Source organism: Oncorhynchus clarkii, chromosome 8, assembly GCF_045791955.1.
Source record: "Oncorhynchus clarkii lewisi isolate Uvic-CL-2024 chromosome 8, UVic_Ocla_1.0, whole genome shotgun sequence".
NCBI lineage: Eukaryota > Metazoa > Chordata > Actinopteri > Salmoniformes > Salmonidae > Oncorhynchus > Oncorhynchus clarkii.
The window spans coordinates 11,261,946-11,289,602 of NC_092154.1; the positions used below are offsets into that span (position 1 = coordinate 11,261,946).

At 44.3% G+C, this 27,657-nt stretch overlaps 1 pseudogene; it reads right to left on the reverse strand.

Annotated features, from left to right (window-relative positions):
• Positions 1-19,855: 19,855 nt before the first annotated feature.
• LOC139414935 (myosin-6 pseudogene) lies at positions 19,856-27,141 on the reverse strand (annotated as a pseudogene).
• Between the last annotated feature and the right edge of the window lie 516 nt (positions 27,142-27,657).

The following is a 27,657-nucleotide window of genomic DNA, read 5'->3' on the forward strand; positions in this document are numbered from 1 at the left end:
CGACACCGACCGGCAGTGTGACCTCTGCGGCCACAAATGGTGCACGAGCTGGAACTCCCTCTGGTCTTCCTGCGCACCACCCCTCCCAGCTCCATGGGTATCGGAGAGGGGGTGCGGGAGGATGGAACCACCAGACCCCGATCTGAACATCTGCGGGTAGCCAGCAGTTTGTCCATCCGGATGGACTGGTCCACCAGCTGGTCGAACATGAGGGTGGTGTCTCTCCCCGACGGACGTCCTCGCGCAGACTGCAGCGGTAATGGTCGATCAGGGCCCTGTTGTTCCATCCTGCGCCGGCAGCCAGGGTCCTAAACTCCAGGGCGAACTCCTGGGCGTTCCTCGTCCTCCTGCCTCAGATTTGAGAGGTGTTCACCCGCCGCTCTACCCTCGGGCGGGTGGTCGAAGACTGCCCGGAAACGGTGGGTGAACTCCTCAAACTGGTCCAATGCCGCATCTCCCTCTCTCCACACGGTGTTGGCCCACTCCAGGGTTTTCCCGGTGAGGCACGAGACGAGGGACACCATCTCACGGCCCGACGGAGTCGGGTGGACGGTGGCCGGGTATAGGTCCAGTTGTAAAAGGAACCCCTGGCAGTTCGCAGCCTTTCCGTCGTATTCCTGAATCAGGGAGAGACGAATCCCACTGGGACCAGGACGAAGAGGGGCGCACAGGGGAGACCCCGGTTGTGCTGGTGGAGGTGCTGGAAGAACTCCCTGTCTCTCCCACTGGTCCATTGTCTGGACAACGCGGTTCATGGTGGTGCCAAGATGGTGGAGCATTGCTGCGTGCTCCCGGACGCGCTCCTCCACCCCTGTACCCGGGGTACCTGCTCCCGGACGCGCTCCTCCACCCCTATACCCGGGGTACCTGCTCCCGGACGCGCTCCTCCACCCCTATACCCGGGGTACCTGCTCCCGGACGCGCTCCTCCACCCCTATACCCGGGGTACCTGCTCCCGGACGCGCTCCTCCACCCCTATACCCGGGAACCTGCTCCTGCTGACTCCATAGTTTGGGTCGGTAATTCTGTAGTGTGGTGCGTACTGGCGGAAGAGAAGTCAGGCACAGGAGAGTGAAAACTGATTCACAACGGTGTCGTTTAATATCCATAAACCACCGTCAACAGAACAATACAATAAATGGGTCAAACAAAACCCGGTAAATACCAGCATACCGTGCATAAGCACTACAATAAACAATTACCGACAAGGACATGGGGGGAGAACAGAGGGAATTGGAACCAGGTGTGATGGAAGACAAGACAAAACCAATGGAAAATTAAAAGTGGATTGGCGATGGCTAGAAGGTCGGTGACTTCGATCGCCGAACGCCGCCGGAACAAGGAGAGGGACCAACTTCGGTGGAAGTCGTGACACAGACTCAATGGACAACATACCAAACTAACAATAATTCAGTGTTATGCTCCCACAAACGATGCCAAATATGAAGAAAAATACCTGTTCTTTAACACCTTCCAATCTGAAGTAGAGAAGACACCTGTTCAAGACCTGCTCCTCTTCATTGGTGACCTGAATGCAAAGGTTGGCACCGACAACACTAACTACGAGAGACCAATGGGGAAGCACGGCTGTGGAGAGATGAATGATAACAGTGACAGACTGGCAACATTCTGCTTCACAAATAACCTGGTGATAGCCAGTTTCCCCACAAGAATATCCACAAGCTGACATGGTACTCTCCTAATGGAAGAGGCAAACCAGATTGACCACCTGATGATCAACGGCAAGTGGAGAAGCTCGCTGAGGGATGTCAAGTTGCGAAGAAGGGCCGATGTTGCCAGTGACCACCATCTTGTGACTGCCAGCTGAAACGTTCAGGACCACCAACATGTTGGCATGCTGAGAGACCAAACCATCAAGAAAACCTTCATAATGCAAGCTCGCAACAAGTCTTAAGCCCTTTCAAACAACACAGAAGAAGAAGATTAAGAGGGGAATATATATATATAGATAGGAAGTGGGAGAAAGTGATTAAGGCTTACAGTAAAAGCAGTAAGGAAACCATGGACAGAGAAGGGGGCAATGCAAGGAATGGATCACCCCAGAAACATGGGAAATTATGGAGGAATGGATCACCCCAGAAACATGGGAAATTATGGAGGAATGGATCACCCCAGAAACATGGGAAATTACGGAGGAATGGATCACCCCAGAAACATGGGAAATTATTGAGGAATGGATCACCCCAGAAACATGGGAAATGATTGAGGAATGGATCACCCCAGAAACATGGGAAATTGAGGAATGTATCACCCCAGAAAAATGGGAAATTATTGAAGAATTAATCACCCCAGAAACATGGGAAATTATTGAGGAATGGATCACCCCAGAAACATGGAAAATGATTGAAGAAAGAAGGAACCTGTAAGAGAAAACAACAGATGCCAAATCAAAAAGTCTGAAACAGAAATTGGAAGAGCAGTACAGAAAAATCAACGGGCTAGTTAGAAGAGACAACGGGCTAGTTAGAAGAGACAACGGGCTAGTTAGAAGAGACAGCAGGCTAGTAAGAAGAGACAACGGGCTAGTTAGAAGAGACAACAGGCTAGTTAGAAGAGACAACAGGCTAGTTAGAAGAGACAGCAGGCTAGTTAGAAGAGACAGCAGGCTAGTTAGAAGAGACAACAGGCTAGTTAGAAGAGACAACAGGCTAGTTAGAAGAGACAACAGGCTAGTTAGAAGAGACAACAGGCTAGTTAGAAGAGACAACAGGCTAGTTAGAAGAGACAACAGGCTAGTTAGAAGAGACAACAGGCTAGTTAGAAGAGACAACAGGCTAGTTAGAAGAGACAACAGGCTAGTTAGAAGAGACAAAAGGCTAGTTAGAAGAGACAACAGGCTAGTAAGAAGAGACCAAATGCTAGTTAGAAGAGACAACAGGCTAGTAAGAAGAGACAACAGGCTAGTTAGAAGAGACAACAGGCTAGTTAGAAGAGACAACGGGCTAGTTAGAAGAGACAACAGGCTAGTAAGAAGAGACAACAGGCCGGTAAGAAGAGACAACATGCTAGTTAGAAGAGACAACAGGCTAGTTAGAAGAGACAACAGGCTAGTTAGAAGAGACAACAGGCTAGTAAGAAGAGACAACAGGCTAGTTAGAAGAGACAAAAGGCTAGTTAGAAGAGACAAAAGGCTAGTTAGAAGAGACAGCAGGCTAGTTAGAAGAGACAACAGGCTAGTTAGAAGAGACAAAAGGCTAGTTAGAAGAGACAACAGACTAGTTAGAATAGACAACAGGCTAGTTAGAAGAGACAGCAGGCTAGTAAGAAGAGACAAAAGGCTAGTTAGAAGAGACAACAGACTAGTTAGAATAGACAACAGGCTAGTTAGAAGAGACAGCAGGCTAGTAAGAAGAGACAAAAGGCTAGTTAGAAGAGACAACAAGCTAGTTAGAAGAGACAACAGGCTAGTTAGAAGAGACAACAGGCTAGTAAGAAGAGACAGCAGGCTAGTTAGAAGAGACAACAGGCTAGTTAGAAGAGACAGCAGGCTAGTTAGAAGAGACAACAGGCTAGTTAGAATAGACAACAGGCTAGTTAGAAGAGACAACAGGCTAGTTAGAAGAGACAACAGGCTAGTTAGAAGAGACAACAGGCTAGTTAGAAGAGACAACAGGCTAGTTAGAAGAGACAACAGGCTAGTTAGAATAGACAACAGGCTAGTTAGAAGAGACAGCAGGCTAGTTAGAAGAGACAACAGGCTAGTTAGAAGAGACAACAAGCTAGTTAGAAGAGACAACAGGCTAGTTAGAAGAGACAGCAGGCTAGTAAGAAGAGACAAAAGCGTTTAAGGAACAGTATACAAATTAATTAACCGAATCTGTGGCTGAAACTTCAAGTCAAATACAGAAAATGAACAGGAAGCAAGGTGGACAGAACATTTCAGAGGTTCTCAACAGAGAACCAACCCCCTGTGGATCTAATTAACACACCTGAAACTGCTCCAGAAGATCTAAACATAAACACCGACCCACCAACCGAAGAAGAAATAATCACTACCATCAAGTCCACTAAAGAATGGAAAAGCTCCTGGTCCTGATAACCTCAATGCAGAGCTGTTCAAAATCTTCAGTGACATCTGAATGAAAGGAAAGATACTAAAAGGATCAGGATGGGTATCAGTTCCCAACAAGATATATTGCAAGATTATTGTACAACGGATGTCTTCAGCTGTAGACAAAGTGCTTATGAGCGAACAAGCGGGTTTTAGGGGAGGAAGGAGCTCTACAGACCAGATATTTAGCTTCAGGAACATTATTGTGCAATGTAGTGAGTTGTATTGGAAGCTCTACATCAACTTTATTGACTTCCAGAAGACTTTAGACAACATCCTCCGCGGAAGCTTATGGAACATATTAAGAATTTCTGGAATCTCCACCCATGTCGTTAACATCATAAAACAGTTCTACAGCAACTTCTCATGCACTGTGGGAACGAACAACATGAGCTTTGCTGTGAAGTCTGGAGTTTGTTAAGATTGTGTAATTTCAGCCCTACTCGCGGGCGAACAACAGAAGATCAGGCAAGAGGTATACGATGGACCTTGTATTTTACTAAGATCTTGACTTCACCGATGACAACTCTTTTATCACACACCAACATCTACGAGCCAAAAATATGACAGAATCCAGTCATTTGGCAAGCAAGAAGGCCTAGTTAACAACTGCAGCAAGACAAAGGTCATGAGAAATGAAATCATCTACAGAATATCGCTATTTTTAAAACAAGCGATAGAAAGCTGGTTGAACGACAGAACACATATTACAACAAATATTGTGGTTAAACTCAAATATACAAATTGATATATATATTTTTTTGGGGGGGAGAAACAAAATTACAAACGGTATAATCTTTAATAATGATATCATAAATAGTACTGGCGGAGTTATGTCACACATGCAACTAACAAAAATATATGGTCTGCTCTATCCAAAACTACAACCAACTGATCGACCATTATCACAAAAATGTATGGTCTGCTCTATCCAAAACTACAACCAACTGATCGCACCATTATCACAAAAATATTGTGGTGTAAGTAAAAATACTTTAAAGTACTACTTAAGTATTTTTTGTGGGGTATCTGTACTTTACTTTACTATTTATATATATTTTTAACTTTTACTCCACTACATTCCTATAGAAAAGTATGTACTTTTTACTCCATACATTTTCCCTGACACCTAAAAGTTCTTGTTACATTTATTATGCTTAGCAGGACAAGAACATTTTCAAATTCACACACTTATCAAGAGAACATCCCTGGTCATCCCTACTGCCTCTGATGTGGCAGACTCACTAAACACAAATGCTTTCTTTGTAAATTATTGTCTTACTGTTGGAGTGTTCTGCTGGCTATCTGTAAATACAAAAATTAAATCTTGCCATCTGGTTTGATTAATATATGGGATTTAAAACAATTTATACTTTTACTTTTGATACTTAAGTATATTTTAGCAACTACCTTTAATTTGAATACTTATGTATATTTAAAACCAAAGACTTTTAGACTTTTACTAAAGTAGTATTTTACTGGGTGACTTTACATTTTTCCTGAGTCATTTTTACTTGACTCAAGTAAAAGTGAAAGTCACCCAGTAAAATATGAATTATTCTTTGCTTTAGACGAGTTGAAGTGCCTATTGTTGTCTGTATTGTATTTGTCATTGCTAAAAGACGTGGATCAGGCCTTGATCCTTGCTGCCCCGGAGAATAGTGGTTAGAGTGTTGGGCCGGTAACCAAGAGGTTGCTAGATCAAATCCCTGAGCTGATAAGGTAAAAATCTGTCATTCTGCCCCTGAACGAGGCAGTTAACCCACTGTTTCTAGGCCGTCATTGTAAACAATAATTTGTTCTTAACTGACTTGCCAAGTTAAATAAAGGTTAAATAAAAAAATATAAAAATCTTTGCACCCTCAAAAGGCTATCAGTAAGATAAACCCCCTTGCCCTTCCACTCCCCTTACTCTCAAAACCTCCTACCAACACTCAACGTAACACGAAGAGAGATAGTATGCATCCATTTCTCATGCTTGAAGGACAGAAAGACCCACATGACACCTTGAGCCCTGAATGGGCTTTGGGCACTTTAGTGTTCACCAGACTCCCCTTTGGACTAGCATCTGTTTGTTAGTTTTATCCTAAGAAAACATACTCGTTTCTCTAGAAGAAGGGTGTTAAAGACTGAAAGGAGGGGTGAATGTGATAGTCCTCTGAGGGTACAGGCTGCCAGAACTAATGCAGGTCCCATTGGGGAGGGAGAGCTATTACTTGGATGAGCGGGAGTGCGGTAACTCATGGTATTGAAGAGCCCAGCCTTGCCTTTTGTTGAACAATGGCCAGGTTTTGCCATCAGAGCCTGGGAGCATACATGGAACGGTGCAGGGCACAGGTAAATGCAGGGTCGGACTGGGATCAAAAAATGGATCTGGCATTTCTAATACACCAGACTATTTTTTCCTCGAGTTCCCATTATTAGCCAGATAATTATCATGTTGCTAAAAAATAATATTTGACAAGCCCACTAGGCTTTAAATTGGAACAGCCCATCTGGCATTTCCCCGAAACGCCAGATGGCCAGTCCGACCCTGGGCAAATGATTCTGGAAGGTGGTCAAGGCAGCGACGTATAGCCCACTGTGGCATAGAATGATACAGAGTCAAGCTAAGATTAGTGGAGGATGCTCTTACGACACTGAAGAGTGGAGTCCATTCTGGTCTCAGGAGTATGGAAGGATAGGGTGGAAGGATAGGTTAGAATGATAGGATGGAAGGATAGGGTGGGTGGTAGGGTGGAAGGATAGGTTGGAAGGATAGGATGGAAGGATAGGATGTAAGGATAGGGTGGAAGGATGGGGTGGAAGTATAGGTTAGAAGGATAGGATGGAAGGATAGGGTGGGTGGTAGGGTGGAAGGATAGGTTGGAAGGATAGGGTGGAAGGATTGGGTGGGTGGTAGGGTGGAAGGATAGGATGGGTGGAAGGATAGGGTGGAAGGATAGGATGGGTGGAAGGATAGGGTGGGTGGAAGGATAGGGTGGGTGGGTAGGGTGGAAGGATAGAGTGGGTGGTAGGGTGGAAGGATAGGGTGGGTGGTAGGGTGGAAGGATAGAGTGGAAGGATAGGGTGGAAGGATAGGGTGGGTGGTAGGGTGGAAGGATAGGATGGGTGGAAGGATAGGGTGGGTGGAAGGATAGGGTGGAAGGATAGAATGGGTGGAAGGATAGGGTGGGTGGTAGGATAGGGTGGGTGGTAGGGTGGAAGGATAGAGTGGGTGGAAGGATAGGGTGAGTGGTAGGGTGGAAGTATAGGGTGGAAGTCTATCCTGATTAAGAAATTCTATTCCTCTTGAAGTTCACTCTGATTAGATGAAAACTCTCCCTCTCATTAACCTTTCCCTTCCTCTCTGGTGCCATTTCTTTCTCATTTCATTCACACATTCACAAAGCATTTAATGGGCAATGCCCCAGAACTTTGAAATATATTCTTCATGTAAACATTATGTGTCATTTATTAGGAAACGTGTCAGCCTGTAAACTGTTGTCACTCTGGTGTTGCCCAATGTCTGCAGTTTGCAAGCAACCCATTTCATGGCCCATTGCCAATACACCAATATCGAAACAGCTGTCATACTTTGTAATATATAATATTTTTTCTCAGCTGAGGGCCGTTGCGTCACCGTTTCCTCCATCCCAGCAAATAATTAGTTTACAACAATGAGAACATGCTTTCTTGAACAGTACCTCTGTATATTTTGATAAGACGTTGGTTGACCCGTTCAAAGTGTTTAATGTAGCCTATTGTTCTCCACCTAACGTGAAAAATTATCCCACGCTCCACCAAGCAATATCCAATTGAACAATATTAAAGACAAATAAACATTTCAGAGCATAAATATTTCAATGGTTCCCATTTGAAATAATAAGAACACCCTACTCTATTTGATACTTGGGTCATTGATTTAGTCAACAAAGGTGTGGGTGCGCAAAAGTTATTGAAAAAGAGCATAAAGCATGATCTCAAGTCCTCTTGTCTAATTAACATACTATAGTGTAAACGTGACAAACCATGAAAAACAATATTATTCTCAAAAGGCTTTATTTGTGTGTTCATACAGGCTATGTATTGCACATGGATATTGTAAAAAGGAGGCTACATTTGGCTATAACTTTAACAAAGGTCGATGTTACAATGTTACTCCTACTGAAAAGACCAAAACACAGTGTATTTTGCGGCTAAATGTGTAAGTTTACGGACATAGGCTACCTGAGAGGTACTACATATTAATCTCTGCCAATCCATTCCTGATATCATCTTACCTTGGGACAGAGCCTTTAAAGATATACCATAGAAATGCCTTTCCCGTTAAGTAGGCTGTTTGTGTATCATGGCTCCGTTATCCTTGAGAATAAGGTCCAATGTAAACTACACATTTAAACATAGGCCTATAGCTCAATCCAGCCGCGTTAAATTATTTCGTTAATTTCCTCAACATTATGGGGTAACATAGAAGATGCTTCGATAGAAATGCTGTGATGCCAACAATCCAAATAAGGGTACCACATGAAGGCATAACTTAAATATTGGAATGTTAGGCTATAATGCTAATTTTCAAAAAGCGTTAATGCATTATAAGAATAGGACCTATTACGCAGTTTGAATGGTGCCCAAAAAAGCATGTGCGTTTAGGATTGTGTAGTTCTCGCTGGGGCATCTCCGTTTTCCATGGTAACTATCTCCTCCTGCCTGTGCTCTGGTACGTTAGAAAACCGATCCGTTATTAAATCCGAATCACGTTGTGCATCGGTAAAGGTAACCGGTCCCCGCGTACCCCGGGCCTGGTCAGAGGTAGAGTCGGTGCGCAAAGTCGGATGATCTGCGTTTGTAGCCACCGCGGCTTCCGCCAGCGTCACTCCGTTCATCCGAGAAGAATCCGTAGTTTGGCTCTCTTGAATATAATCCAACCCAGATCCTTCCACAGGTTCATGTTGTACCCCAACAGCAGGAGAGACCAAGCTAAACGTCCACCACGTATCCTCTTGGTCCATGGTTGGGTGCGTAGGCAAGTTCACCGAGTCCTCTCCAGTGACACTTGGAGACCCGTGTCTGACTTCTGTTGGAGTTGCCAATTTGTTGTTTGTGGCTGGGTAGCTTTGCGCAGAGACCAAGTGTATTTTCGTTGGTCCAACATTCGCTGTTTTGGGCGTATTGTCGTCTGCGGAGACCGTGGGACGTTTACTACTGCTATCCGCCCACTGAAATGCCTCAGTCCCGGACGTCTCTGTTTTGATGGTAACTGGTGATGCCTTGGACCTCGTGTCGTCGCGTATACTAGCGTCCGTCTGCGTACCTGTGTGCATTGTATTATTTGGCACACTACTGGTGGTTATGTTCGCAGTAGTATTCGCCGCGACAACGGTCACAGCATTGGGGCTCGCAAATGACGAGGAGGCGGCAGACGTCGGTTTCCATATTAGGCTGTAGTATATGGCCAATATTATAGCCGCCAGAGAAACGGACAATACGTATGCGAAAACAGTGGCCAGTCTCACCCACTTTTTGTTAGTCTTCGCAGCCATTTTCGCCTTTTTGTCCCCCGTGTATGTGGCGGGTTTCCCCCGTTCCATGTTGGGCATGAAGTCCCTGTCCCTCATTTTCGACCTTCTCCCTCTTCGCTCCGCCGCGCCGTCCGTCTTGAAGGATTAGATGGTATCCACGGTGCAAGAGAAGATGCTTACCCGCTTAATTAACGCACACAAAATGTGTATTTCACACCGACGTATCACTTCGTAACCAAACAGATTACTATCGCGCTCATCTTGGCTCGGATATAACACAGGCTCACTTTATAAAGCGGTTGCACCCTTCCGTTATGTACCAGGCATTTACTGGGAAGATAATGAGATGGTGCGGTGCGCTAGTCTCCGTGGTCCATGCGCTTTCTGCTACGCTCACCGCAATTGTTTATCCCGGCGAAAGCTCTTGTAGGCGATTATTTAGAGGCTTTGCGTCCAAGCAGCGAGGATGTGATTAATTCGACTCATTAAATGAGGTAACGTACAAGGGCGCCTCAGCAAAGTAAGTGGACAGTCAGTCTGGTCTCAAAACATGGTCGGGAGGCGGGCCTTTGATGAAGCGAGGAAATTTCTATATTTTTTTTTACCCTGCATTGATCAATTTCACTGTCCTCAAATGCAATGATTTCAAGACATCAGACTTAATGAGAATAGGCTACATGTTTCTCTCTCGTTGCATTAGCCTATACTTATTGTAATCTGCATAAGGATAGATGAGTGCACATGGTGATCTTTCTTTTTTACGTCCATGTAAAAACACAAATATAAAAACTAACCATACTGGACCACATGCAACACACACAGTATGTCACCTATCAGCATTTAGGCTATATTATAGACCTATAGCCTGCCTGCCTGCCTGCCTGCCAGAACACCCAATTACAGGCAATTGACCAAAGCCCACAAACCAGACACACTGAAGGTTATTTTGAATTATAAATAAAAGATCCCTGAAATGTCCCATACGCATAATTCATGAATCCCCCAGGATCTATTTGGATTACTTTTTTGGTGTTGTCATTGTTCAGTCATCATCAAATACTTGAACTACATAAAGTCTTGATGCACAATGAGTGATGCCTATACTTATTGAGCACATGCGATGGATTGCATGGACAGCTCCACGTAGTAAACCATTGGGACAAACAGAGGTATGAGCAAAGCTTAGGTGCACCTGTTGGTGTAACAGTATAGCGCGCACCACCGCTAACTAGCTAGCCATTTCACATCGGTTACATTGGAAATTGTGATAGAATACAGGATTGTCATCTTACTGAAATGTTGTAAAAGCCCAAGAAGGGTCTCTCTGGCTATCAAAGTCTAATTTAATTTGAAGGATGGGGGAACTGCTTGATGAAGCTATGCACCATTGCGCCTAAGCCTATACTATAGCCTACTTATTCGTTGTAGCTACCTCTTAAATTGAGGAAGGCTTTTATTTCTTACCCTTCTATTGTGGTTGGTTGAAGTTAGTGACACTTTTAACTTCGCTGATATAAGACCTATCTATCAATTTCTCACCAAATAAATGTTCAGATCAGATGCTCAGATTACCAGACAAGGAAGACTGTGCACAAATAATAATTTATTCAATTTCTGTAACTCTTTTCGTAGAATAACAAATACATTTAAGCTACATTGTCTAGGCGGAATAAAAGACCACAGGAGACCGTTTTTTTTTTTTACATGCAACAATCCATGGTTTCACGCTTCACACTTTAGTCACACACCGGCGTCGGCTGTGTCTCGATGATGGCATTGCGCGAATCACGTCAGCGCCATGACGCAAGCTACGTTCCAAAGCCAGCAGGCACAGCTCCGTGACGCACCCGGGACTGTCAAGGGAGGGGACCTTGTTGTTCTGGGACTCCATCCAACTAGCACAGCCAGGAATGCGTTACTTGTTTCTCTTTACATAGACCATTTATATTGACTTCCTGTGTTGGGTCCAGACCTCTCTCATAACTGAATGTAGGCTATGAAAAGGTTCATCATGGTCCCCATAGCTGCCTGGTACCTTGATCTAAATTGGATTTGGTGATCAATCATTGATGCTTTAGTGTTTTCAAGGTCATTGTGGAGCATCATAGTATCCTTTTCTGTCTTTGCACAAGGTATAGGCTTGAATAAGGGACATTCCAAATAAAAGTGCTCTTAAAAAAACAGATATTAACAGATACACCCACTCATTGCCTAGCAGAGAAAAAAGTAATTGGTTGAGAGAGAGAAAAAAAAACAAGGGTTTCCTGGATCTTACATAAAATTAGATTTGCATTTAGGCAGAGGCTCAAGGATGAAGCTCATTGATTTGTGCTGATGAGGGTCTTACTTTCTGCCAGATGAGGTGTGTGTGTGTGTGTGTGTGTGTGTGTGTGTGTGTGTGTGTGTGTGTGTGTGTGTGTGTGTGTGTGTGTGTGTGTGTGTGTGTGTGTGTGTGTGTGTGTGTGTGTGTGTGTGTGTGTGTGGTGAGAACTATAGCCCATTTATTCCTAATAAGCACATTGTCTACAGATGTTCCATCAGCCCCTAGTTTTACACAACCATATGCAAACCCAACACCTTCCACTTGTGTATGTTGTAAACATGTGTGTAAACATGTTGTAAACATGTGTGTATATGACCAGATCTCTTCGTGAAATAGCAGTACATACATTAGTAGCCTAGTCTGCACTACTGCTCACGCCAACCACTGCACAGCTTAGGTGTGCGACTGAGCGTACCTGTATCCGTGAAAAGGGACATATTCTGTGCGCCGTAACCTTTTCCATATTCCCTCTGGGATTTCTGTATGAATTTTGGATGGGTGGTCTCCAGGGAGGCAGAGACAGGGGCCACTGGGTTAATGTTGCTGACTGACAGCAGGCCTACGTCAGTCAGTCTCCCCTGGTGACTGTCTCCAATGGCGACAGCCTCCGGCACACATCTGTGCTCCTCTGCGTTTCATCCTCTAGAAAATGGGGGGAGTGAGTGTATCTGTAATATTTTAATGAAAAAATAAGCACACACTGTACATGCTTATTCCTGCAAGTGTGTGAAATGTAGGCCTATGTGTACTTTTTGCAGTTTTAGCTCTTTTTTTTTGTGAGTGAGTGTGCTCATTCATGTGTGACAGATGTAAACAGTCACTGCAGATTGGCAATCCACTTGTATCCATTTTGGAGCTCAGCAGGTGGCCTCAAAATCTGTTCTGGAACATGGCCGCTATCATGACATCATGACTTCCTCTTTAGAGCTATAGTTAGCCCATCTGTCAATACTCCTGTGACATCATTTCCTGTTTTTACGTAGTTTTTTATGCTTTTGGGATCTTGTGACACAGTAAAAAGAGTGTGTGTGTATGTGTGTGTGTGTGTGTGTGTGTATGTGTGCGAGCGCGCGCGCGTGCGTACGTGTGTGTGTGCGTGCGTACGTATGTGTGTGCGTGCGTGTGCATGCGTATGTGTGTGTGGCAAAATCTCTTGGTGGCCTTTGAGCAGCGGTGTTGGGTAATAAAGTGTCTGGCGCCAACAGCAGCAGCTGGGCACTATAAACTCAGGGGAGGAGGCACTCTGACTCCTCTTTGGCGCTGCCAGGCACTCAATTACAGCCAATTAACCAATGCACACAAGCCAGACACCCTTAAGGTTATTTTGTATTAAAAATAAAAGATCCCAGCGTGCAATTGTCATGCTGACAGCAGGGATGTCCTCCAGAATTGTTGTCAGAAAATGTAATGTTAATTTCTCTACCATGAGCCACCTCCAACTTCGTTTTAGAGAATTTGGCTTAACAGCAGACCACGTGTATGGCGTTGTGTGGGCAAAGGGTTTGCTGATGTCAACGTTGTTGCCCTATGGTGACGGTGGGGTTATGGTATGGGCACGCGTAAGCTACGGACAACAAACTTAATTGCATTTTATCGATGGCAATTTGAATGCACAGAGATACCGTGACGAGATCCTGAGGCCCATTGTTGTGCCATTCATCTGCCGCCATCACCTCATGTTTCAGCATGATAATGCACGGCCTCATGTCGCAAGGATCTGTACACAATTCCTGGAAGCTGAAAATGTCCCAGTTCCTGGATCGACGTGTACGACAGTGTGTTCCAGTTCCCGCCAATATCCAGTAACATCGCACAGCCATTGAAGAGGAGTGGGACAACATTCCACAGGCCACAATCAACAGCTTGATCAACGCTATGCGAAGGAGATGTGTTGCGCTGCATGAAGTAAATGGTCACACCAAATACTGACTGGTTTTCTGATCCACACCCTGAACTATTTTTTAAAAGGTATCTGTTACCAACAGATGCATATCTGTATTCCCAGTTATGTGAAATCCAGAGATTAGGGCCTAATGAATTTATTCTAATTGACATTTACATTTTTGTTCAGTATGTTTTACATTTGTTTTTCATTCATATTATTTCAGCACTTTTGTATGGCTACACAATCTATGTTTCATATCTTACATAAAGAAGTGCAGTGTTTGACAGGTTTGAGGTGTTTGACAAGAATGTCCGATTTTAGCAAGGATGGGTGTGTGTGTCTGTCTGTTGATGTCTCTCTGCATGTGCGTGAGCGTGTGTGCACGAGCGTGCGTGTTTCCCAAAGTTATTATAGTTTTGTTATTTTTACTTTTTTTTATTTCTATTAGTTGTTTATTTGGAATTCAGTTTAGTTTCAGTTGTCAGACCTGATTGGCTAGTATTTACTTCATTTCAAATGTGCAGAAGTATTTCTCTTTTGTTTTTATATTATTAAGTTTCAGTTTTAATTTTAGTGTTAGGGAGAGAAAACATGTGTGGCTTGGAGACATTATGTTGTCTATGTCTGGGGGACAGCAGTGCATAATGGGATGGGTCAAGTCATAGGTCAGGTTTAATAGGGCAATCAGCAGTTGCTGCATCCATTGTTTTACTTATAAATTATGTGTACACATTGATTCTTGAAGAATATAACTTATAAATGCCTCATTAGCTTAGTTCGATTGTCGGTCCCCATCAGAATCCAAAATATAAGCTTGTTTTACTCCAATGTTTGTAAATGTGAACAAACACTGCAGCTTCAAAACATGGTTAAAACTATAATCCTTGCAGGTCTGTCTGTTAATGTTAGAGTGGTTGCAATTCTCCATCCCCATCCTTCAGCTTTTTACCAAAACAGTGGCAGAGAGGACACTTTGTTATTGTTGAACCTGCTGATTGGTCCTTTAAATGATGAGGTCAAGTGCAATGTGACTTGGATTTAAAAGGAATAGCGCTAACACTGGTGTAAAAAGATATTGCGGAAGGAACCTCTTTCTCACCCATGTTCACACCAATCCAATGCTTTTCACCTTAGTAGGACAAGTTAGCTACATAGCCTGTTTTTTCCCTGTTAGCTTGTGATAGTGATGTCGTCTCAGATATCCCAGACCTTGGAGCATTGTAAGCTAGGCAAGCAACTCATCTGTCTAGAGGCTAATAGTGACATCGCCATCTCCTGCCAGCATTTACCCTCCAGATTCAGTAGCTTGAAAACGTCCCGAAAAGATTGAATAACGCATTGGAAACCCAATTGGATTTTTGCCCAAAATTTAGATAAAAACTAAAACAACATAATTCATGATAGTTTTTTTTATATATTTGAGTTAGTTAATTTTGGAGTCAAAGATTATAGTTTCATTGTTGTTTTAGTTATAGGTTTGTTAATTATTTTTACTTCAGTTTACGAAATAATTTTTTCATTATTTGTTTTCATTTTAATTTCAGTTTTAGTTTACTATAATAACCTAGGTGAATGCACTGAAAAATGAGTCTTGATATTTACAACACCTCCAAAGATGCCTTAGAATATCTTTGTTAGACAAACCAATACCCAAACTATCTTCACCTTATGGGTCTGCAAGCTGTGCTGTGATTCATCCCTTCTGATTTGCCCACAACCAAACAGAATGAGATACAGCCTGAGATAAAGGGTCTTGGTGCCTGGTTCTAATTGGCCACCGTCTGCACATCAAACAGGCCTCTCTCTCTCTTTTCACCCCCAGCCACCTCAACTAGAGGAGATCAGAGAGAGAGAGAGAGAGAGAGAGAGAGAGAGAGAGAGAGAGAGAGAGAGAGAGAGAGAGAGAGAGAGAGAGAGAGAGAGAGAGAGAGAGAGAGAGAGAGAGAGAGAGAGAGAGAGAGAGAGAGAGAGAGAGAGAGAGAGAGAGAGAGAGAGAGAGAGAGAGAGAGAGAGAGAGAGAGATAGTAGTGGTGAAACACAATGAGTGAGTGTGCATGCACCTTTATCTGTCAATGAGTGAGTGTGCACAAATGTGTGTGTATACCTGTATCTGGGGGAGAGCGGGACATGAGACAGACACCAACACAGCCCTGAAAGGGGGCAGGTACTGCTCCACGTAAAATGTGACACATCGTGGTCACTGTCAGGTTTAGCACGTGCTCTGGTAACCCCCCCCCCCTGATATATCTAGTAGTTTTCAATTAAATCCCTTATTCATTTAAACGTGGTTTCATATGATTTTTCCTCATCCCGTGTATACATCTTGTTATTTATTATGTACGAAATGACATTTGAGGAAATCTTCTTAACACTGCCCTGTTTTTGTCCTACACAAGAGCACAAATATAAGTATATATCATCCGAATCATAAACATGTTAATCCTATTTGGATGATATACTGTAAATTTACTGAACTGTACACTGTACGCACACACATACATACACTGTATATACAGTGCCTTCAGAGAGTATTCAGATCTCTTGACCTTTTACACATTTTGTTACATTACAGCCTTATTCTAAAATGTATTAAATTGTTTTTGTCCCTCGTCAATCTATACACAATACCACATAATGACAAAGCAAAAACTTTTTTTTTATTACAAATAAAAACGGAAGTATTACATTTACATGCGTTTTCTGACCCTTCACTTAGTACTTTGTTGAAGCAACTTTGGCAGCGATTACAGCATCAAGTCTTCTTGGGTATGACGCTACAAGCTTGGCACACCTGTATTTGGGGAGTTACTCCCATTCTTCTCTGCAGATCCTCACATGCTCTGTCAGGTAGGATGTGGAGCATTGCTGCACAGCTATTTTCAGGTCTTTCCAGAGATCGATTGGGTTCAAGTCTGGGTTCTTGCTGGGCCACTCAAGGACATACAGAGACTTTTCCCGAAACCACTCCTGCGTTGTCTTGGCTGTGTGCTTAAGGTCGTTGTCCTGTTGGAAGGTGAACCTTCGCCTCAGTCTGAGGTCCTGAGCTCTCTGAAGCAGGTTTTTATCAAGTATCTCTCTGTACTTTGCTCCGTTCTTCTTTGCCTCGATCGTGACTAGTCTCCTAGTCCCTGCCACAAAAAACATCCCCACAGCATGATTCTGTCACCACCATGCTTCACCCTAGGGATGAGGCCAGGTTTCCTCCAGACGTAATGCTTGGCATTCAGGCCAAATAGTTCAATCTTGGTTTCATCAGACCAGAGAATCTTAAGCTGTCTTTGGCAAACTCCAAGCGGGCTGTCATGTCCATTTTACTGAGGAGTGGCTTCCGTCTGGCCACTCTACCATAAAGGCCTGATTGGTGGAATGCAGCAAAGATGGTTGTCCTTCTGGAAGTTTCTCCCATCTCCACAGAGGAACGCTAGAACTCTGTCAGAGTGACCATCGGGTTCTTGGTGACCTCCCTGACCAAGGCCCTTCTCACCCAATTGCTCAGTTTGGCCAGGCGGCCAGCTCTAGGAAGAGTCTTGGTGGTTCCAAATTTGATGGAGGCCACTGTGTTGTTGGGGACCTCCTTCAATGTTGCAGAAATGTTTTTGATCATCCAGGAGTCCACGTGTGGTAAATTCAATTGACTGGACATGATTTGGAGAGGAAAACATCTTTCTATATAAGGTCCCAAAGTTGACAGTGCATGTCAGAGCAAAAAACAAGCCATGAGTTCGAAAACATTTTCCATAGAGCTCCGAGACAGGATGTGTCGAGGCACAGATCTTGGGAAGGGTACAATCTCAAGGAGGATCAATGGAAACAGGATGCACCTGAGCTCAATTTCGAGTCTCATAGGAAAAGGTCTGAATACTTATGTAAATAAGGTATGTCTGTTTTTATACATTTGCTCAAATAATTATGGGGTATTGTGTGTAGGTTGCTGAGGATTTTTATTTATTTTAATCCATTTTAGAATAAGGCTGTAATGTAACAAAATATGGAAAAAGTAAAGGAGTCTGAATACTTTCCGAAGGTACTGAGTATATACAGTACCAGTCAAAAGTTTGGACACATACTCATTCAAGTGTTATTCTTATTTTTTACAATTTTCTACATTGTAGAATAATAGTGAATACATCATCTATGAAATAACACATACAGAATCATGTAGTTAAGATGTGTCTGTTACTTGAACTCTGTGAAGCATTTGGGCTGCAATTTCTGAGGCTGGTAACTGTTATGAACTTATCCTCTGCAGCAGAGGTAACTCTGAGTCTTCCTTTCCTGTGGCAGTCCTCATGAGAGTCAGTTTCATCATAGCGCTTGATGGTTTTTGCGACTGCATTTGAAGAAACTTTCAAAGTTCTTGACTTTTCCGGATTGACTGACCTTCATGTCTTAAAGTATTGATGGACTGTTGTTTCTCTTTGCTTATTTAAGCTTTTCTTGCCATAATATGGACTTGGTCTTTTACCAAATCTTATGTATACCACCCCTACCTTCTAACACAACACAACTGATTGACTCAAACGCATAAGAAGGAAAGAAATTCCACAAATGAACTTTTAACAAGACACACCTGTTAATTTCAATGCATTCCAGGTGACTACAACATGAAGCTGGTTGAGAGAATGTCCAAGAGTATGCAAAGCTGTCATCAAGGCAAACAGTGGATACTTTTTTTGTGGTTACTAATTTCATAGTTTTCACTATTATTGTGCAATGTAGAAAATAGTGTAAAAAAGAAGAAGAAAGAGGCTGTGTGTGTAGGTTGTATGACACAAATCGAATCAAATCAAAGTTGGTCACGTACGCCGAATACAGTGAAATGCTTACTTACAGGCTCTAACCAATAGTGGGAAAAAAGGTGTGTGTGTGTGTGTGTGTGTGTGTGTGTGTGTGTGTGTGTGTGTGTGTGTGTGTGTGTGTGTATGTGTGTGTGTAGGTGTGTGTGTGTGTGTGTGTGTGTGTGTGTGTAGGTGTGTGTAGGTGTGTGTGTGTGTGTGTGTAGGTGTGTGTGTGTGTGTGTGTGTGTGTGTGTGTGTGTGTGTGTGTGTGTGTGTGTGTGTGTGTGTGTGTAGGTGTGTGTAGGTGTGTGTGTGTGTGTGTGTGTAGGTGTGTGTAGGTGTGTGTAGGTGTGTGTGTGTGTGTGTGTGTGTGTGTGTGTGTGTGTGTGTGTGTGTGTGTGTGTGTGTGTGTGTGTGTGTGTGTGTGTGTGTGTGTGTGTGTGTGTGTGTGTGTGTGTGTGTGTGTAGGTAAGTAAAGAAATGAAACAGTAAAAAGATATTTGAAGCAAGGCTATATACAGACACCGGTTAGAGTCCGAGTCAGAATTAAAGGAGAATTATATTTATATTAAATATTTTGTTAGTTTGTCTTTGCTGTGAGTACTACGAATGTGTTTCACATTCTGTTGTTAATGTTATTAATTTTCTTTGTAAAGTAGTTTTAACGAATCACAAACATTCCCCGTTAACACCTCTAGAGGTCAGTATTGGTCAAGATATGCTGTCATTGATCAGCGAGAATACAATTTACACAATTTCAAATACTGTGCAATCCCTGATTCATGTTTGTTTCAGTAAAACGATAGATCTATTTACAGGTAGGGAATGAACTAGCTCATTTTAAAGAGACAGATATGTGACTCTAATAGGAAAAGGGCGGGATATAATGCACTTCCCCCTCTGACCCTGCCAAAACAAGAGGAATACATTTGTTCGGCTACCTGATCGGATCGGTGTGTGACTGAGTGTACCTGTATTTGGCATGTGTAGCCTTTGGCTATGTAGATAAGCAGGCCTCAGCGATCATGGTGCATTTTAAACCCTTCTGTTTTGACACTACAATATCGAAGTAATCCATTTTCTAAAAATGGGAGCTTAGTAGAACTAGTGTATGATTTTACTTAACAAAAATGAATGCTTTTAAACCAAACCCAGCACAGTTGCAGTGACAGTTTCAGTCTGGCCGGGCGAAGATCCTCTCCCCCTTGTTTGATGAGAAGCTGCGGAGTTGGGATCGAGTACAGGCCTGTTACCCTGTTTTCCCTGTATTCTGATGTATCATACACCTGCCAAGTATTTTACATTCCTCAAACTTTATTCATCAAATGACATAATTCTTAGAAAAACCAGAGTATGTATACATTAAGCAATGTCTTGGAGGCAGTTTTTAGTGCAGAGCAGTGCTTTATTTTCCTAGTTGTAATACAATGTTGTTAGTTTAAGATGTTTTAAGGATTTGAGATGTTATGGTGCACAGTTGGCAGCATTCATTTCCAATGTACTTTACAAATGTGGAGACAATTTGGTATTGTTACATTGACAATGGACACACTGTTGGAACAGATTCAAATGAAAGGCTGACATTAACTCATGTTTTGGGAGTTATATATAATTTAAGGAAACATCTTTGTTGACATCAAAACATTTCCCATCCTTTTTCTCTGCTTTAGATCAACAATATTACACAGCATGTCCCGCTACGGTTTACAGACTGTCCTCAAAAACAACATGACCACTTACTAGACATGAAGCCACGCTTACACATCCACCAATGCATCTTTCTGCTGTATAGTTTAAACATGTGTGTACGATGCAGTAAAGACATGCACAGGCCCTAAGCAAGACATTTATGTAATCATCATAACCAACCACGGTATTCACATTTCACTTTAACTGTGTAATTACAATACAATGTGATTTATGTTGCACAGGGAAATTATTTAGGGCATTAGAATTAGGTGTGTATTCTTAAACCAATGAAGCCTATTCCTATTAAATAATTAGGTGCATGCATTCAATAATATGATTATTGTGATTACTCTCATTACTATAATAGCTTGATTAAAACATTTACATGCTTTGCAAGAAGATCGATTTCCCTTCTAATCCGGTTAACATGGACAGCTGTTAATCAGGCTACCTGATGAGGCTTTGAAAAATGTAGAAAATACCCTAGCAACTTAAACGTTTTATCACAGTGATCATATACTTTTTGGGAAGCCTATTTGATTCCGAGATTAGACATATAAAGTTTGCATCTGAAAATCATTTCTATAATGCATACTTTCCAAACTCACTTCACTCGTGCCGAAGAGGGAGGATCGCACTGCTGGTGAGAGCAGATCAAATACACAGCAGGAACTCCGATGAAGGTGTCCTAATTGTTCAAAAGATTGCAAAAAAAAATCTCAGTGTTTTAATCGGTTTATGACCTTACAGCGATTAAGATAATCAGAGTAAGTAAGGAAGTAATATTGAATTATAAGTATGCATGTAAAACATACTCATTGTCTAGAATATGGGTTATATTCTTCATATCCTACATTCTGTTCTATAATGCAATTGTGAGAAAAAGGTGTAATTGTTCTAATCAACACACCTGTGACATTGCTCTTTTGGGACCTCCTCACTCATCCAAGCCCTTCTTGCCGGACCCGTCCCTGGTCTTGGCCCGGAGTTTGTTCACCTGGGACTCGGCTATGTCTGCTCGCTCTTCAGCCTCCTCCAGCTCATGCTGCAGCTTGCGGAACTTGGCCAGGTTGGCATTGGCCTGTTCCTCTGCCTCCTCGGAGGCGCGCTTGTAGGACTTCACCTTCAGCTGCAGCTTGTCCACCAGGTCCTGGATGCGAGCCATGTTCTTGCGATCCTCCGTCGTCTGGTAGGTGAGCTCCTTGATGCGCCGCTCGTACTTGCGCACCCCCTTGATTGACTCTGTGCCCCTCTTCTGCTCCGCCTCCAGCTCGCTCTCCAACTCCTTGATGCGGAACTCCAGCTTTTGGAGCTGCTTCTTCCCACCCTTCATTGCGATTTGTTCTGCCTCATCCAAACGGTGCTGCAGGTCCTTAATGGTCTGCTCCATATTCTTCTTCATACGCTCCAGGTGGGCGCTAGTGTCTTGCTCCTTCTTCAGCTCCTCGGCCATCATGGCTGCATCGGTGATGGCCTTCTTGGCCTTCTCTTCAGCATTGCGGTTTTCCTGTACAGCTTCCTCCACCTCGGTCTGCAGTTGGAGCAGATCAGCCTCTTGTTTCTTCTTCTGGTTGATAAGGCCTGTGTTTTGAGAGTGCAGGAGCTGCATGCGCTCTGTGGCTTCAGTGAGCTCCTGTTCGGCCAGCTTGCGGCAACGCTCTGTCTGCTCAAGAACACCCCGAAGTTCCTCCAGCTCCGCTTGGAACAGATTGTTCCTGCGCTCCAAGAGAGCAATGTTCTCCTTCAGGTCTTCATTCCCGTGTGTAGAGTCATCCAGCTGCAGCTGGGTATCCTTCAGATATGACTGGCTGCTCTTAAGCTGCTTTTGGGCATCAGCCGCCTGTCTGTTGGCTTGGCTAAGCTGGATCTCCATCTCGTTGAGGTCGCCTTCCATCTTCTTCTTGACTCTCAGGGCCTCGTTGCGGCTCCTGGTCTCAGACTCGAGGGAGGTCTGCAGTGACTCCACCATGCGCTGGTAATTCCTCTTGACCTGTTCCATTTCCTCATCTTTCTCGGCCAGCTTGCGCTCAATATCCGCCTTCACCTGGTTGAACTCCAGCTGTGCCCGAAGGATTTTGCCCTCTTCGTGCTCCAGGGAACCTTCTGCCTCCTCAAGTGCTGACTGGAGCTCTGCTTTCTCTTGCTCCAGCTGCTTCCGAAGTTTCTCCAATTCATGGGCGCTTTTCCCTCCCTCACCAAGTTGATCAGTAAGGTCAGAGATCTCCTCCTGCAGGTTCTTGTTCTCCCTTTGAATGGTCTCCAGGTGATCCAAGGACTCCTCATAGGCATTCTTCAATTTGAAGAGCTCAGTGCTGAGAGACCGAGCCTCCTTCTGGGAACCCTCGAGCTCACACTGTGACTCCTCATACTTCTGCTTCCACTCAGCCATGACTTTGTCAAAGGTTCTCTGCTTCTTGTCCAGAGCTGCAGATGCTGCATTAGATCTTTCAAGATCCAACATCAGGTCCTCAATTTCATTTTGTAGGCGACTCTTGGTCTTTTCGAGGGAGGAACACTTTGCGTTCACAGCCTCCACAGCCTCCTCTGCTTCTTGCAGTCTTTGGACTAACTTCTTTTTAGCTTCCTCCAGCTCCTCAGTTTTCTGGATTCCATCAGTCTCATACCTTGCCCTCCATGTGGACACTTCAGTGTTGGCCTTGGATAGTGCCCTCTGCAGCTCTGCCTTGGCCTCCTGCTCCTCCTCAAACTGTTCTCTGAGCAGGTCACAGTCATGACGGGAAGACTGCACGGCATGGGCCAGTGAATTCTTTGCCTTGACCTCCTCCTCGAGCTGCCTGCGCATATCCTCCACCTGCTGGGTGTAGGAGCTCTTGCCCCTGGTGAGTTGTGAAATCAGGCACTCTTTCTCCTCCAACTGACGTCCCAACTCTCCATTTTCAGTGAGCAGCCTGGCCCTCTGTGAGGAGAAGTCATTGAGGGACCTCTGGGCCTCCTCATACTTGGTCTTGTTCTCATTCATATTGTCTTCCATTGATCGGCACATCTTCTCCATGTTGGATTTGGCCTTCACCACACTCTCCATATTTGAGGACAGGTCGTCTAGCTCCAGCTTCAGCTCACTCTTCTCTTTCTCTAGCTTCTGCTTGACACGCTGGAGGTTGTCGATTTGCTCACCCAGTTCGGCCACACTGTCCGCATGCTTCTTCCTCAAGGATGCAGCAGTAGCCTCATGTTGAAGCGTGGATTCCTCCAGGTCCCTACGAAGTTTCAGAAATTCGTTCTCTCTCTTCTTGTTGAGCTCCACCTGGGCAGATGTGGCCCCTCCTGCTTCCTCCAAACGCTCACTTATGTCTTCTAGTTCGCGGGAGAGATCAGATCGCTGCTTCTCCACTTTGGCTCGGGCTGCTCGCTCAGCGTCCAACTCCTCTTCAAGCTCTTCAATTCGTGCCTGGCTTTCCTTCAGTTTCTTCTGGAGCTGAACTCCAGCCACCTGCTCATCCTCAATCTTTACAGTCAGGCTGCTCATCTCAAAGTCTTTCTTCTTGAGTTTCTCATCTAGCTGTTGTTTGTCATTCTCCAAATCCATCAAATTCTCTTGGTTCAGTTTTAGGTCTCCTTCAAGCTTTCTCTTGGAGCGCTCAAGCTCCATTCTGACTTTCTTTTCGTGTTCCAGGGAGCCCTCAAGGTCATCCACCTGTTGCTCCAGCTTAGCTTTAGCTTTGGTCAAGGTGTTGGCTTTGTCCTCCTCACTCTGTAGGTCATCGAGTGTCTGCTGATGAGCCTCCTGCAGTGCCTTCTTCTCTTTGGTCAGCTTCATAATGTTTTCATCCTGGGAAGCCATCTCCTCTGTGAGGTTCTTCACCTTGTTCTCTGTGGCATGTTTCTCTTTCTCAACCTTGGCTAATGTCAGCTCAAGGTCATCTATATCTTTCTTCAACTCAGAGCATTCATCCTCCAGCTTGCGTTTCTTTGCTGTGAGATCTGCATTCATCTCCTCTTCATCCTCCATACGTTCTGTCAGTTCTTTCACTTTTGCTTCCATTTGGATCTTACTTTTTATGAGCTGCTCACAGCGCTCTTCAGCATCTGTTAGTGTGTCCTGCTCAGACTGGCATTGTAGGAGCAGGTCATTCTTCTCTTGGAGAATACTCACCACTTTCTCCTCGAGCTCCTTCCGTCTTGCTTCTGATTTCTCAAAGGCCTCTTTGAGCTTAGTGAACTCGTCCTTTATGTTTGCCATCTCCTTGTCAGACTCAGCACTCTTCAGCAGTGGCTTGATTTTGAAGAACATCTTCATCCAGGGCCAGTTCTTAACCCCTAAAAAGGCGCGAAGGTTCCACTGGATGACCATTAGAGCATCCCTGCGTTCCACAAGCTTCTGGTACTCTGCCCTCATGAGTATGGCTCTTGCGTTGGCCTGGATCATTGTAATGATGCGGGAGAGTTGTTCATCTCGCATCTCCTCCAACGTACCCAGCAAGCCTGCTTTGAAGAAGACCTTGGTGTTGCCAAACCGGTACTGAGTGTGGTCAATGTCCAATGATCCCAGCAGCTTTTCAGCGGCTTTCTTGGAGTCGATAAACTGGCCCTCAGGAATGACGGATGCATTCAGGATTCTATATCTCTGTTTGAAGTCGCCATAGAGGACTCTGTTTGGGAAGCCCTTTCTGCAGATTCGAATGCCCTCCAGCACACCGTTACAGCGAAGCTGGTGCATCACAAGGCAGTTGTCCATGGTCCCTGGCGTTTTGCTCTCATTTGGGATCAAGCAGCGGACAAAGTGGGGATGGGTGGTTTTCAGGGTGCTCATCAGCTTGTTTAGGTTTTCCCTGTGAAGTGCAGATACAGTCTGGAAAGCAGACCCTTTCTTTTTGGCTCCTTTTCCACCAGCTTTGTCACCTCCCTCCGTTGCTATGATGGCAAAAAGATGACTCAACAGCTTGAGGGAGGATTTTGCATAAAGACCACACACTGTTTCATTCAATGGATCTTTGTTCTTCACCAGCCAGCCAGAAATATTGTAATCAACAGTGCCAGCATAGTGGAGCAGGGCAAAGTGTGCCTCTGCCTTGCCCTTACCTGGAATTGGCTTCTGAAACATTCTATTCTTGCCCAAATGGTTGTCATATAGCTTAGCCTTAAAGGTCTGGTCACTGGCCTTGGGGAACATGCACTCTTCCTCTAGAATTGACATGATCCCAAGTGGCTTTTCAATGAGGTCAATGCAAGCTTGCAAGTCCATCCCAAAGTCGATGAACTCCCAGTCAATGCCCTCCTTTTTGTACTCCTCTTGCTCGAGCACAAACATGTGATGATTGAAAAACTGCTGCAGTCTCTCATTTGTGAAGTTGATGCAGAGCTGTTCAAAGGTGTTGAAATCAAAGATCTCAAATCCAGCAATGTCCAGTACGCCTATGAAATGCTGGCGTGCCTGTTTTGTGTCAAGGGAGTGGTTGATTCTCACCACCATCCAGTTGAACATCTTTTCATACACTGACTTAGCCAATGCACCGAGGGAATAGTAGACCTGATCTACACCTTGACCTTTGGTGACATACTCATTGCCAACCTTGACTCTGGGATGGCAAAGTCCTTTAATCAGATCTGCAGAGTTTATCCCCATTAGGTAAGCTGACTTGTCAGCAGCCTCTGTTCCGTCAGGCTCTGCCTGCTCCTCCCGCTGCTTTTGTTTGAACCTCATGTTGCCGTAGTGCATTATGGCACCTGTCAACTTGTAGACCCCCTGTTTTTCCTCTGCAGTAAAGCCGAGCACATCGAAGGCACTATCAGTGGCCATCAGTTCCTCAGAATCATTGATGGATGCTACTGTTACTTCTCCTTGGGAGATGTAGGAGTAGTCATATGGATTGTTGGTGATTAACAGCAAGTCCAACAGCTCTGGTTTTTGATTGGACAATATCTGGAAGAAAATATGGTAGTTCCTCTCAGCTTTGAGCTGAAAGGTGATACGGGACTTCTCAAGAAGGTAAGTCTCTACGTCGGCAGAGGACAGTTTCCCACTGGTCCCGAAGTGAATACGGATGAATTTGCCGAAACGTGATGAGTTGTCATTTCTCAGTGTTTTGGCATTACCGAAAGCCTCCAGTGCAGGGTTAGCCTGGATGATTTGATCTTCCAGGGTGCCCTTGCTTGGATCCCTCTTAACACCACTAACTGCTGCAATGCTGGCAAAGTACTGGATGACTCTCTTGGTGTTGACAGTCTTTCCAGCACCGGATTCTCCGGTGATAAGAACAGACTGGTTCTCCCGATCAGTAAGCATATACTGGTAGGCGTTATCTGAGATGGAGAAGATGTGAGGGGGGGCTTCAGTCCTCTTCTTCCCCCTGTAGGCAGACACCACCTCAGAGTCATAGACAGGAAGCCACTTGTATGGGTTCACTGTCACACAGAACAGCCCTGAGTAGGTGTAGATCATCCAGGCTGCGTAACGCTCTTTGAGGTTAAACAGAACAGCTGGCTCATGGAGGAAGGTGAACATGGCCATGTCTTCGATTTTATCGTATTTTGGCGGGTTCTGGGGATGGACGTCCACCTCCTTGACGGTCACGATAGTCTGGTCCTCCCTCTTTACGATCACCTTTCCCCCCTCTTTGCTTTGGATCTGCCCCTTGACATATTCCACTTTGTCATCAACAACAAAGCACTCAGTCTTGATGTCAAAAGCCCTGGTCTGGGCTTCCAGGCGCTCCTTGTCTGACTTCCTCAGAAAGTGAGCAGCCTTCCCAAACTCGGCCATGAGAGCATCACCCATTGTTGCTGTTGGAGGTCCACAGACAAAGAGATAATCAGTTGGGGTGAACACAGAGCAAAGATCTTGTTGCTGTTGACTCTGTGGGTAACTGCGAGCTCATCTCTGCTGTCTGATCTTTATAAAGGGGAACCGAAGGCCAAATTAGGATGTAGCTGGTGGCAGGACAAAAAAAAGAACCCAATTTTATCCCAAGACTGAGAAGTGCCTTGGGGGCAGTTTCCAAGACCTTTAGCTGTTAGTATCCATTTTAGGGAAAGTGACATGTCTCTGCTTATCTCCTGCTTTCACCCTCCTTGAAATACATTCCACACAGCTCTGCCTAATAGACCTACCCTGTCTATGTTTACTGTAGCTCTTTAGCATTGGGTGTCCATTCATATTTGGTATATTGAACCGTATTATGCAAGAGAAGTACACAAAATTGGACAATTTTGAGAGATCATAACTGACAGTAGATATTGCTGTGTTCAGCTGAATAGTCATGACATGGTGGTTTGGCTGAATTGGTTCCTTATCTGTGGTCGGCTGCTTGCCACGGTCCCTATCTAAGAGATGACATAGACACCTCTCACAGCTCTCACAAAACAAGCTGTCTCGGCTCATCTCCACTCAACAATGCCCTTCAAATAGCACAGCACACAAAGGCACTCTGGCCTTTTTTTAATGGGGTGTT